Raw genomic sequence first — 14,826 nt, 5'->3', positions numbered from 1 at the left:
CAAGAGGAGAAATGTTAACCCTAGTGTCCTGGCCAGTTTCCAGCATAAGCAATTACATTCTCCCCACAGTAGTTAAAAATCCCTTGTTGCTTCAATTAGATATGGTATTCTTCAGCTCCTCTCTGAGAGCTGTTGAGTTGTGTTACTGGCGCTGTTATATGGCTGTTGTGTTCCAGCTGAGAGGTCCCAGTATTTTAGTTATAAATGAAGTGTTCCCTGCATGTAAAAGGCTTCTGTAGAGTAGTCTCTGAACACTGCATAAATCAATAAACAACAGACACACTTGATATTGTACGCTGACTTGAGGCCTGGAGAAAAAATGAAAGGGAGGAATGGTACTGGAAGGAGGGTAACACCAGGATATGAATAAAACATGCACACCTATCCGCATGCAGCATATAGAGAGGGGAAAAAGGACAAGGAAAGAAACAATGGGCTTGGTCCTGGAGGGGAAAAACAAATAAAGTCCAGAAAAACTGATTCAACATTGAGTCATCCAGATAATATCCAACGGGAGCTTACTCCAGCTAATTTTAGGCACCAAAATAGGAGCAGTTAGTCTCCAGACTCCCTGTCTGAGTGACAGAAAGAAGAGAGCAACAAGACTGATATAAATTCCTTGTGATGCTATAAAATATCTCAAGTCTATCAATTTCTTGCATGAACAATTAAAACCTTGCTATCATGGTTAAAAGACTTTTATATCTGCAGTTAGGTGAGATGTTCCTAAGTTTCCAAAGAACACTTGGGAAAAACCTTCCCGTAACCTAAACAGGTTCTTGAATACCACCTTATATCCTCTGGGTGTTTTGCAGCAAAATAATAATGTGACTATATCCCAAGAGATTTCCACGCAGACGATGATTAGTTATAGCCAATACAAGAATGAATAGAGGGCACTAGATACAAAATGTCAACAAATATCTCTCTCCTTGTAGTGGGTTTACGTGGCAAGGTTTTGGTAGCAGGGAGCCATAGCGGTGGTTTCTGTGAGAAAGATCTAGAAGCTGCCCCATGTTTGGGAAAGGCCCCATTGTTTTCCAGATCTGAGCCAATAAGCGATGTTGTTTTGCGCCTCTGTGAGAGCATATTTAAGACAGGGAAAAAACACTGCGCCACACAGCAGCCAGGAGTGAGAAACAGCCTGCAGGTGCCAAGGTCAGTGTAGAAGGAGGGGGAGAGGTGCTCCAGGCGCCGGAGCAGAAGTCCCCTGTGGCCTGTGGTGAGGACCATGGTGAAGCAGGATGTCCCCCTGCAGCCCATGGAGTACCACGGTGGAGCAGGGTTCCATGCTGCAGCCCGTGGAGGAGACCACGGTGGAGCAGGTGGCCCTGCACCGATGGAGGCTGCTGCCTGTGGAAGACCCCTGCCGGAGCAGATTCCGGGCCGGACCTGTAGCCCGTGGAGAGGAGCCCACGCAGGAGCAGGTGACCTGGCAGGAGCTGCTGCCCGTAGGGGAGCCAGGTTGGAGCAGTTTTCTCCTGAGGGATGGACCCCGTGGTACGGACCCATATCTGGAGCAGTTCTGGAAGAGCTGCTGCCTGTGGGAAGCCCACGCCGGATCAGTTCATCAAGGACTGCATCCCGTGGGTGGGACCCCACAGCACAGGGGACGAGAGTGACCGAGAAGGAGCGGCAGAGAAGAAGAGCTGTAGACTGACCATAACCCCCATTCCCCCGTTCCCCTGTGCCGCTCAGGGGGAGGAGGTGGAAGAGGGTGGATGGGGGGGAAGGTGCTTTTGGTTTGCTTTTTCCTTTGTTTTCTCACTTCTCTAGCTTGTTAGTAATAGGCAATAAATCTTACTATCTCCTTATGCCGAGTCTGTTTTGCCCGTTACAATAATTATTGCGTGATTTTCTCATCCTTATCTCAACCCTTGAGCCCTTTTCACATATTTTCTCCCCATTTCTCTTTGAGGAGGGGGAGTGAGAGAGCGGCTGTGGTGGAGCTCGGCTGCCCACTTGAGCGGAACCATGACACTCCTATCTTGGCAACCTAGATCATCCTGCTGCATAACCTGAACTTTTATCCATCCTTCTTTCTTCTTTCTACTTCTGTTGCTTTTTTGTATGATATCTGAATTCCATAATTTAAAATGTACTATTATGGTTTTGGACCATACATAGAAGGAGGAAAGGAATACTACCTGAATTTCATCTATGGTCTAGTTAATTGCCAGGGATGGATGAGAGTGATAAGGTTTCTTTTGAATTTCCATAAAACATGATGCCGAGGCAGGAAAGCTGCTGATGTGCCTATTAAATAATCCCCATCCTCACTTATTCTCTGGCTCTGTTCTCCTAATACTTCACATCCATGTTAAGGGTTTTGAATATTCTGGGAGGATGGATTAGCTCCTCCTTCCCCCCTGCCCTCACAAAAGCTGTCTGCTCTTCAGTAAGAGCTGTTGGTAAGAAATTAACCTACAGGTATAGGAGTTTGAGTCTCATGTTTTTGCATTTTTTTCCTATATAAGTATTACTGAGTGGACTGTTGAACTAGTGAGATTCAGCCGAGGTGTATTTAAAATGTATCAGACTGTGGCACAGTTTCTATCAACCTCACAAAATTGGCCGTGGGACCCCAACTGGAATTAGATGTCACTTTTAAATACAAATTGTCCAAATTCAAACTAATTAGCTTAACTTCTGTGCAGTAAAACCTTTATCACATTTTGTGTGTTTGGAAGACTTCCTCTATAACCCTATTATTTTCGTCTCCATGAAGTTTCTTAGAACAGTTCAGCAAATTGCAAACCAGGATGTGTAACCTGACTAACTGCCAGCTCTGACTACCCTTTGTTGCTAGATGTTCTCATTTTTAGTTAGACCTTGTATTTTCCTTCTACTTCAGACACTGGCATGACCCATTAAACATCCTCGTCTTGCAGTCCAGCAATAAGCCTTTGCCCCACCCATCTGTTTAGTATTATAATCCAATTTGAAGGCAAAACTGCTATACAAGACAAGCAATCTCAAGAATTTAACCATATCACCCAGGAAAAGGAAGGCAAGTGATGGCAAGCAAAGTTCCAGTTTATTTGCATCTTTTAGTGATGCAGATAAGATGAAAATGGCTTGCAATAGGCCTGCTTCCTCCTCTCATTTTAAGGAGGAAAAATGTGTCTTTACACTTTTTTTCCCCTTTATTCCTACAGTTGCAAAAATAAGCATTTATTTGGGACCTGAGGAAGATGAAGGAGGACATTAATGCAGGAAGAACGGGGCACTATAACATATCCCAGAAGTCCATTTGTCTATTTATTCCAATATTTGTGACCTCAGCACTTACAGGGAAGATGAACCCTTATGCCTTGGTCAATAGAGTGTTGAATGGTGTGGAACAAATGATAGATCACCTATATGACTGCAAAAATATCTTCTCCAAACAGTACCTTATCTACACCTGGCAGAGAAAGGAGATAAATTTAATTTAAATTTATGTAACAGTGAAAAAAAAAAAAAAAGAAAGAAAAAAAAAAAAAAGAAAAAGTATAGAAATCATCTGGCAAAGAGCATAGGAAGGGAATACTGAGATTAATTGTAAGAAGCTACAACTGCCCACCCTTTTCTGCAGGACAGTAAAATCCATAGGTGGTTACTGTGCCTGTGACTGAGCCATCCTCTCTTTCAGAGAGCACAGACAGAGTACCACTGCCCCTCCAGCTGACAAGCCTTTATAAGACGTGATCTCAACTTCAAGAAAAGAAAGAAGCAATGGGCATTCCTGGTGGTGCAGGATCTGTTGCTATAACAAACAGTAAAGTTTGTGAAACAGTGAGTAAATGCAAGACTTTGCATGATATTTTCTTTGAGCTTGTCTGAAAGTTGAAACTCAGTATCAGAGGAAACCTGGGGGTGACAAAAAATCCTTCTGAGGCTGAAGAAACAGGCAAGCTGTGTCATATTCTGAAATGTAGTTGTTTTCAGTTCTCTGTGCAATGAGGTAATAAATTCATAGGAAGGTTGTGTCTCTACTGCAGAAAACTCATGTGGGTTAGTGGTAAATTACAACAGCATCATTCTATTCAATAACTAATAAGAAGTACATTTAATGCTAAAGAGGCAGCAGAACAGGAAGGGATATGATTGGAAAAAACAAACAAACAAACAAACAAACAAACAAAAAACTTCTATTTTGGAAAGGAAGTAAGGGATGTTCATATTACCATCCAGGCATTCCTCACATATAAAACTCCAGTAAAGCGCAGATCTAATTCTGCTGGCCCCATGACCACCCTAGTGGCAGAGCTGCATATTACTGAACCCCTCAACAGAGCTGGCTCAAGCTGCAGTCATGTAGCTGGCTTACAAAAGGCCACTGCCAAATTAGCAAGATCACACAACCTTGTAATTTTACACCAGTATGAGCCACAGCTGTGCCTCTTGCTGCCTCACACTGCATCTAGCCCGATGCCTGCCCAGCCTGGGAATGGTGAGATGCTAAATCCTTTGGTACCTTGGGGGCTGCTAGGCTGCTCTCCTGGGGAGTCAGCCCCTTCCTGAGAGACAGCATCACTAAATGGTGGCAGGCACTGCAAGCCTTGGTCACCACTGACACTTCTACACAGTGATAAAAATGTGACATTTTCACCTCCATCTGAGCAGCAACAGGAGCTTTGAAATGCACCTGGCTGCACTTGCACAGCAGCACAAACAAAACTATCTTCCTGGGATAAATAACAGTGACCGTGAAGGAGCAGCAGAGACAAAGTGTTAGGAACTGATGACAGCCCTCATTCCCCCCTTGCCCCGTGCTGCTCAGGAGGAGGATATAGAAGAGGGTGGATGGTGGGAAGGTGTTTGTAGCTTGCTTTTAGTTCTCACTGCTCTGGTTTGTGGTTAATTGGCAATAAATCATTAATCTTCCCTATGCTGAGTCTGTTTTGCCCCTGACAATAACTGGTGAGTGATCTCCCCGTCCTTATCACAACCTAACAGTATTTTTCACCATATTTTCTTCTCCTGTTCTGCTGACGAGGAGGAGTGAGAGTGTGGCTGCGTGGTGCTTGGCTACCTACTGGTGTTAAACCACAACAGCAGGTGGGACTTTTGACAGATGGGACTGTCTGTCTCTGTACCAGCATGTACCACTGAGGTTTGGGGAAATCCTGGCTAACTACTTTATGGGACAGCTATTGTGGCTGCTGGCTATAACTATGGGCTGTGCAGAAATGAAAAGCAAGTGATAACAGTGTGATGGTATACTCTGCATTTCTTGTGATATTCAGATGCAGCTTGTCTTGCCCCAGGCTTTCTGCAATGCTTGGTATCCTGTCCTCAGGAATAATCTTAACATTATTCAAATGCAAGGAGAAGCAGCTAGTATTTAATGAAAATGAAGTGCAAAGCAAAGGGAGGAAAAAAAAAAAAAAAAGTTGCACTTGGAAAACATGGGGGCATGGGGGCACAGAGCTGCAGGGGAGAAGGAAGGGAGACAATTTAGCAACTAGGAGTAGAAATCCTTCTGCTAACTCTATAGTGCTTCTTACTTTATCTCACCTCCATTACTCCAAGATGTGGCCTGTGGCAGGCTAGGTGTCGCAGTACTAACTTGGCTTAGAAAATGCAACTGCAGAGGATGACTGAAGGTATGAAGGATGTTAGGTGTTGAGGAGTCTGGGGCTGACTTTTCTATGCACAATAAATGCCTTTCACCACCTTAACTATCTCCTATGTCCCACTTCACAGGTATGGCGCAAGCAGAAAACATTGATCCCTGCTGTGCATAGTGTTAACCCAGAACACGTTCTCCATGGCTGACCAGCCAGCCCTACCTTCCCCATTAAGTTCCCTCTACAGAAAGTATCCAGCCTCCAAGATGAGGTGCACACCTGGGCTTCTCTGCCTGGTTTCAACCACAGGTTTCTGTTCTCCTCAAGCAAGAAAATGAAAGCAGTGACTGCCCTCTCCCCAGCTGTGTTCCTCTCCTGGGCTATATTAGGATGATTGCCATTACCAACTTTCTGCTGCCTGGGCTAGCTCTGTGGGCAGCAGCCATTTTGCTAAGGTCCCAGGCCAGCACAGCACACTTCTAATTTACTACCTGAGCAGACTGACAGAGAAGACATGCACCAGCTACCTCTGGATGCTTTGGGGTGTTTTGGTTCCCAGCGTGGGCAGAGCTGGACTCCAGGCTGACTCTTCCCTGGCCAAGACCCTGGACAGCTGGGTAGGAGGAGGATTCATCAGGGAAGCCTGTCTATCTCAGGGCAGGTACAGGGAGCAAAATGCCACTCTGTTAAGCAGCAGTAAAAGTGTGCGACCTACAATACACAAATTGAGGTTGGATGAAAGATCGGTGAGGATCAGGAAGTGGTTAGTACAGGCCCAGACTAGTTTCACTTCATCAGAGGCTTTTTCTGGTCCAACAATCATCATTTCTGTGTCTGCCATTCTGAGGCAGAATGATCAGACAAACATGCACACACACCTGCATTCAGGTTATAAAATTATTGCTATGTTCCTCTCTCAACACCAGCCAAAGGAACATCTCTGGGACCAGGGATGGATTGCCTGGAAATCTTTGGCTACAGGGCCTGGCAGACTTTCTCAGGAGTTGTTGGGATCAACACCTAGAATGGGCCTGGATATGCCCTCCAGACAGGGCTGGTAAGGAGGTATGGGTACACATGCTGGGGACACATTTTGGGACAAAAGAGCATTGTTGTGCACTTCCTGGCTCCACTCTGAGAATAGAAGCTGTGTAGACAAAAGCAGACAAAGAAGAAGAAGAAGTATTAATGTTGTACCATACTTCAAACAAAATGCTCAAAAGAGGGTTGGGAAAGCACAGAAAGTGAGCCTTCTACCTGGGGTGGTGTCACTGTGTTCTACCTTCAAGTTTAGGACATTCTCATGGACAACTGGGAAAGAAGGAGACGTCCAGGAACAAAGGAGACAGACAACCATTCTTGTGAAGGTTCTTCTCTCCCTTGGGGCTCTGGTCCTTGGATTCCTCCATTCTGGGAATCGGGTGGACTGACTCAGACCAGCCCCTCCTCATTTTTCAGACTGCCATCAGGTTTGCTGTAACACAGACAAGCTTTCCTGCCCCATTGCTATACTGGCCCCTGCCAACTTCGGCCCTCTTTGTACGTCCTCTAAGGAGAGCTGGCCTTGTCTCTGTGCATTTCCCTCACTGCTCCTGTTGAAGCATCTATGCAACAAGGGTTCAGAAAGTGGTATGTTGCTGCAAAACAGATTTCCTACCCAGAACCCTGGCAGGACCAAGAGTAATACCCCTATCTCTATCAGTCTGGACCCTGGCAGGCTGTCTTGGTAGCATTCTATATAGCATTCTACCAGCTACTAGGAAAAAAATTAACTCTGTCCTAACTGAAACCAGGACACAGGCAAAGATAAGAATGGTGTATATGTGGCCAGGGATGGCTTGCACTGACAATTTGATACTGTTGTACTAGGTAATTTGGAAAATCCAAAGTCTTTCAGCTATGCAGAAGTCTAGTATAAAACAGGAGGTCTCATTCAAAGAAAAACAACCAAGGAAAGGTGTTATTGGAGAGAAGAGCTGCAAAGCAAGGTTCACTGCAGACAGCTGTAGCTACCAAAAGTATAGTGGAATCAGACAGTCCACAGAGAAAGTGGAAGCACAGGGCTCAAAACCTGCACGAGGAAATGCATTTCCTCAAATGAGGAAACATGGTGCTGAGTAGGAATGTGCAGGAACAGGAAATAACAGCAAAAAGGTCTTGAAATAACTGTGGTTGTTTGGATATGGATGGGAAATATCATTCTAGTATAAAGTCTACTGACAGAAAATTAATGTGTCAAAGTGTTTTGAACATATTTGAAATTGGCAGAGAGAATTTACATGCAACTGGCATTGCATATTGTAGGTTCATGTTTTTTTTGACTGAGTACTAGACTCCCTTGAGTTTTAACACATCATCAAACCACATCCTCACACTGTTGAAATATGTATATATACATACATATGTATGTACACATATATAAAACAGTAGGCATCCCTCCTCAGAAGTCAGTGGCCTCTGAAGCGAGATACAGCAGCTGCCTAGCAATGCCTGGCAATTATCATCAGTAGATAGAAAACATAACCTCTGCTAGAAGAACATGCCATCATACACTCTGCAAGAAAAAAAAAAAAAAAAAAAAAGTGTGTGAATCATTTTGAAAAGATGTTTCTTAACAAAAGTATTAAAAGTATTGTAGGGTATAGTAGAATACCTAGAAGCTTTGTTAGAAGGCCCCAGATACATGTTTTTCAACTAGTTGCTGTAAAAAAATGTGGAGAGCACTACCAATTAATCTGTCGGAGAACCAAAACTAATTTTCTGTAGTCTGGAGGCTAACTGTGAATTGCAGAAACACAGGAAGAAAGAACACTTTCTTGTATCTTTATGGAATGCACCCAGTTTTAACAGATTTCACTACAGTTTGGGGAAAAGATTCATCTGATCTACCTGAATTCTCTGCCTTCGTGTAGACGTTTCATTTATTTTTGCACTGACATTTTCCTGTCCATTTGTGCCTGATGTGTAAAGTGTGCAGTACCCTCTGAGTTCGAGTTCATGCTGTTCTATGCTGAAGAAAATACGAGGAGCAGCTGAGGGAGCTGGGCTTGTTCAGCCTGGAGAAGAGGAGGCTCAGGGGCGACCTTATCGCTCTCTATAGGTACCTCAAGGGAGGCTGTAGTGAGGTGGGGGTTGGTCTGTTCTCCCACGTGCCTGGTGACAGGACGAGGGGGAATGGGCTTAAGTTGAGCCAGGGGAGTTTTAGGTTAGATGTTAGGAAGAACTTCTTCACTGAAAGGGTTGTGAGGCACTGGAACAGGCTGCCCAGGGAAGTGGTGGAGTCACCATCCCTGGAGGTCTTTAAAAGACGTTTAGATGTAGAGCTTAGGGAAATGGTTTAGTGGGGACTGCTAGTGTTAGGTCAGAGGTTGGACTCGATGATCTTGAGGTCTCTTCCAACCTAGAAATTCTGTGATTCTGTGAAAATAAGGAGGAAGTGGAGTTGCTGAGGAGAGTACTAAAGATGACTGAAGGAGTAACAAAGGTATAAAGATATTTATTTCTCTATGATGAAAGTTTGCACATTTGATCTGTGGACCCTTAAATGTTTTCAAATGGAAGCTTTCACAGTCTGCCATACTGACAGTAGGTTAGCTTAGTCATTTTTGATAGAAGAAGTAGTTTGCATATATGCAGACATACCTTAATCACAGAAAACTTCTGCTTTACAATAAGTAAAGTGGGACAGTGGCATGTAAGTGGGACAGGGTTGGTGTTTGGGACCAACCTAGGACAGACGGGCTCATGCATGCTAGTAAGTACAGCTCAAGTTGCCACAGTGCCCTATTGCAAGGCAGCTCGGTTAGCTGCAAGACTGAAAGATGAGAGTCACTGTCTCTTCCTGACAGCCATGCCTGCTTTGTAGGTTGAAGCATAATTTGAATCAAGGGAGAATCTTTTGGGTGTAGATAGGTTGGAGTTGGGGTCAGATTCACTAGTATAATGAGACCTAGAGAGGCTCTTGGCAAGAACTATTTTCTTAAGTCTAATATTATATTTACACTTCAGTTTCACATCTTTCATTGTAAATCTATTGAGAGGTTGGGGTGAAATTTTCTCAGATCTCTTTGACACCAGTGATTGTGGTTTCACATAGCCTGCGTTTCTCTTCTCTTCTGATGATGGAAGGCAATTCAATTTCTATGTCACTTCTTCAGTGAAACTGAGAAAATTATGTATTCAGGAAAATTAATTCCCCAAGTAGTGCAGTTGGGAGGATCATGACCCTAAATCTATTCATTAGCTTAAATTGTCAACAATTTTCTGTAGCAATTGATACCTTGACCTGTGAGTGGTTGGGAACTGTCAACTTGTGCATTGTGAGGTTAGCACTTAGTGAATTACAGCAGTTGTGCTTCTAGGGGGTTTCTTACTTCTCCTGTGCAGAAAGCATCCACTGGTTTGAGAGAGACTGTATGGCTTACCATTGACTTCATCTGAAGCAAGATCATTCTGCCTTAAAATGGGGTAACCAGTGGAACCAGGAGTGTTCTCAAAACAGAAAGATTACTTTCAAGCCTAAGACACTGAAGAAATCAACTTTAGTTCATAACAAATCATCAAAGCAAGAACTGTAAGTATAAAAACTGAAATTTGAGATTCATAAATAGAAAGGATTTCATAAATAGAAAGTATTTTTATACTACTGAATGATTAATTAATTGGGACCTTGCATGTAAGGGTGTCAACAGGTGAACACCTAACAAGAATGTCCCAAATTCTTTAATTTCAGGTTAGGTTAAACTCATAGTAAAGTTAGAATGATTGTAGGACTCAAGTATTAGATGCAATGAGGAGAGATGCCTGAGATATAGTATGCAGTTGCATTCAGTTAAGGAGTATTTAATGTTAAAATTAATCACCTTTGTTGTGTTTGCTGACTTACCAAATGTTTCTCAGGAGTCTGTTATTGCTTTGAATGATAATTTCATTCCTGACTGCTAAGGCCACCTTCTTTTGTGCACTGCCCTTTCTCCCCCACCCTATGCCTAAGGAGGAGTTGCAGTTATCAATACTTTTGGTAGATAATGACCATGCTATTTAATCAGATGAGCTGCTGGACTAAAATTCCCTTGTTTTGAAATTGATACAGTCCACTTTTTCCAATCTTTCCTTCATCACCTTCAATCTCTCCCACATTAGACAAGTGAAAACCAGACTTCATGATTGTCAGGATCCATGAAAAGACCAACGGACTAGGGTCTGGTCTCTTTTAGAGGGCCTTCCAAATACAGAGAGATATATTCAGGCATTTTCTCAAGTCTGAGTTGGTTTGGGCTTGATTAATTTGACTGGCACCATCCATCTGGAGTCCACAACTTGCTGGAAAGCTGTGTTCATCCTCTTATAGACATCCTCTGAAATTTCTCTGCTTTCTGAAGTGCAACACTGGTGCAGAAAGGGCATGAATACAAACGTGGGTTCTTCTTCTGGAGCTCAAGTTTGTTCTTCCTTAGGCTATGGAAGCATTTCGTATATGGAAATAGACTGCAAACATTACATGTATTCTGACAGATGTAAAACCGCATTTTATAAATACAGAATTTTCATAATTTTTATATCTTTTTGCCTCCTCCTACATACACACGTTTTGCCTTTTGATAGCAAAACAAGGCCTGAGTCTATTTAAAAGCATTGCTCACTAATGCTCTGTGGCAGGACGGCATATGACACATATTCAGTAAGCACACACATAAATGCTTCCTTGGTGTAGAGCAGATCAAGCTTCTAAGGCAGGGATAAGGTTAAACTACTCTAATGGCAAGTGAAAAAACGTCTAACAGAGAACTAATCTAAAGTGATGGTTCGTCTCTTGCACAGTGAGAGGGATCTTTAATTACTGCATGCGTAACTGCATGATTTTCTGATCCAATAAAAAGAATAACTTCCTTCTGACCAGAAAAACTCAGAAGTGCTTCCCCAGGCAAGGCTCCCACTGGAGCAGACAGGACAGAGAGAAAATTTGGTGTTCACTGCATGAGTTGAACAACCCATCCAATTCGCTAAGCAGGGGAAGCAGACATGAAGCAAGCCTCTCCCCTAAGACTCAGTTGTTCTCTTAAATTTCTGGAAATATTGGTGCTTAGGCATCATGTCATAACAGGGCACAAAGATGTGCAAATTTCTGAGCAAGGCTCAGTGTTCATGTCCAATGCTGGAAAAAGATAGGAAAGCATTGTAAAACACCCTTGTCACTGCTAATGGCTCCTCCGTATTTTTAAAGAAAGCATCAACGTCTACTGCTTCAGTTCTGACTATACTGTTAGTGTTTTGATAGACAATGAGAGAATATAGATCATCTTTCCAAAAAAAAAATAAGTGTTCAGCACATAACATCTCCCTACACAAAACATCTTTCATTTGTAGATCAAATAGATCAAGTCACTTACATCGCTGCCTTAAGGACAACATCTGTTGAGTGACATTGCTTGAGTTAAATATTATGATGCAGCCTGGTGCAAAGGTCAACATGTAGGACTACACAGTTCTCTTTGAATTAAGGTTTCTGAAAAATAAATATGCAGTTGATCTCACACAGTCTCACTATGCACTCCTCTGTCTGTAAGAAAAAAAAAAAAATTACCAAAAAAAAAAAAAAAGAAGAAGAAAAAAAAAGAAAAAGGTTCACAGTTACAGCCATGAAAAGAACATATGGAAAAAGAAATGAGCTTTGTTCATCACAACAACAAAAAAACAACTGAATATTGCTAGGGGTAGGACTAATGACTGCAGAGCAGTTACCTTAGCTAATCTGTATGAATCAAGAAGTGGCACCCAGCCACCATACACAAAATGTTCAATGTGTAGAAGTATATATGCCATAAATATCAGTGAAACAATCAGTTTAATGTATTTCTTAAGCACATAAGAATTGAAAGAGGACAGGGATTGAAAGGGTTGTCGTAAGAGACCTAAGCATGTCACATATGGTCAGAGATGGATGCTAATGTATATATGTATATAATGTATAGTTTAAGAAATCATTTCAGGTCCACTTCTATAATACCTTTCTGGTTTCATTGGAAGTCTGAAATAAAACACCTGCTCCACTTAGCTCATAAGTGTCTGAACAGAGAGCTATTGCATGGGCAACCACCTAAATGAAGCTGCTGGTGGAGAAGGAAAGGGAGGTTGCATTGGAAACTCTCTCTGCTATCTTCCTACTGGAATGGTGCAGTAACAGGCTTTTTTTCTTTAATCTCAGGGAAAAATGAAGGTCCATTTGCCCAGATGCATTACTCTTCAACACAGGAAGGCACAATATTTCTCCTAATCCCAGGACTCTGTGCCTGCCTGTTCATTCCCAGAAGCTCAGGTCACACTGTCACCCAGACAACATGTTTCCTGTTGGATTTTCCTCTTATAATAACTTGCTGAAATACATAAACCCAGAGAACAACCTCAGAGAAAACCTGAGTATTCTGCCCTGTGATAACCACAGGGGACAGAAATTTTATTACAGGGGCATGAGAATTACATAAGTGCTTTCAGTAGCTCTAAACTGGCTATAAAAGTATTATGAGATAAAGCTGCACATGACTTATTGCCATAAGAATTTTTCACTTTGATTGAATTATGCACTAATTTAATCCAGCTACCTGAAGCAAATTCTAGGACTCATTCCTAACATCTGGGGCAGACCCAGCTGTAGAACCTGACACACATCAAGACCTGAACAGCCTAGGTTAGCACCACAAGAGTGCCTAGTTCTGCCCATAGCCAACAAAAGGCATGCCTTCCAGTTCCAGCTGTCTGAAACAGGAGGTGAATCAAAGAGAGTCATTTCAAAAAGGAGATACAAAAAAAAAAAAAAAAATCTAATCTCAAATTGAGCAGCAAGAGCTGAACCTGGGTAATGCGGATGAGGGTAGCGAGCAGTGATGACGCAGCCCCTTGGGAAGGCCAGCTGGGAGCAGGAGTCTAACACAGTGGATGTCACAGTGGATATGGGACCTAACTTCAGTAGACATCTCTGGTCAGGTGGGAGCTGTCCCATCACCAGGGTCTGGGCAGTATCCTCTCTGCCTGGTCACCACAGGCTCAATTATAGGCAACAGGCATTTTAGCTGATGAGTTATCAGACTGTACAGTGAGAACTCTCCACCCTATCCATGCCACTGAGGGCTTGTACCTGTGCCGTGCGAGGATCTACAGGCTTATTTTAGCTCAGGTCTGGAATTTTGCGGAACGTTTATACCTCTTGGGCCCATCATAATGCCCCATAATACATTAGCATGTGAACTATGGACGCATGTACAAAAAGAGCAATGTAGAAGAGCTGGAGGAAAGCCAGCAGAGGTTGCTGGAGTTGCTATGAAGCCCTGACTGAGAGAGCAGGGAGAAACTAATGCGTGAAGGTTTTATACAGCAATCTGTCTATATAAGAAGGTCCAACATTAAAGGCATTTTATGTTGGTAGCTGGCTTCACTAGCACTCCACAGAGGCATGAAGTTGCTCGGATACGTGAACATGTGCAGAATGGGAGAGCTTTTTACAAACTGAATCACAAGCAGGATGGTATACATGTATTTTGCCAGGGATTGCAAGAACTTGGCCAGTACCAAGAAACATTTGGCAATGGATTTGCTCCTGTCCTCTGCACTCTGTTTTGGGTCCCAGTGCCTCTTTAAAGTTTCTTTTTTTCCTGCCTTTTTCATGCAGCTCTGTCCGTACTTCAGGTAGTGAAGAGCACGATGGGGAAGGGAAGGCAGAGCAGTTCTTCACCCACACAAAAGTGCAGCTGTGATGCAGAGAGATTATGCTACTAAACAGCGCTTTTTTCTCGACGCTTGTGGAAAACTGCTTGAATGTTGCCTGGTAGACTGGAACAACTCCTTTGTTGCTTTTAAAAATACATATATATTAAAAGCAGCAGCTCTAATGGACCTGATTATCATAAACGTTCAGCGCCCTAAAATCCTAACTAATACCCTTGACAATTAAGCAGCTCACACTCTTTCATTGTATGGTCTGATTGCTTTATTGGGGTTTTGTTTTGTTTCTAGTGAAACTGTTCTTTGAACTGTAGATAATTTTACCCAAGCTGTTATTTACTGCAAGTGCAGTTTCTAGACCCAGATGAAGTCTGCCTGATACTGATTACCGGTTTCATTTGCACTTGTATATTAATACCTTGGGGACTCACTTTAAATGTTCCTTAGTAGGATATTTGCACTGATATTGTTCAGCTTAAAATAAAAAAGGTGTGTGTGATTAAGCTGCCTGCCTCTCGAACAGGTGCCCCTGGAATAAAGTTCAAAGATCCTTAAT

This window comes from Aythya marila, assembly GCF_965140915.1.
Source record: "Aythya marila genome assembly, chromosome: 1".
Classification (NCBI taxonomy): domain Eukaryota; kingdom Metazoa; phylum Chordata; class Aves; order Anseriformes; family Anatidae; genus Aythya; species Aythya marila.
Note: the sequence above shows the minus strand (reverse complement) of the source record.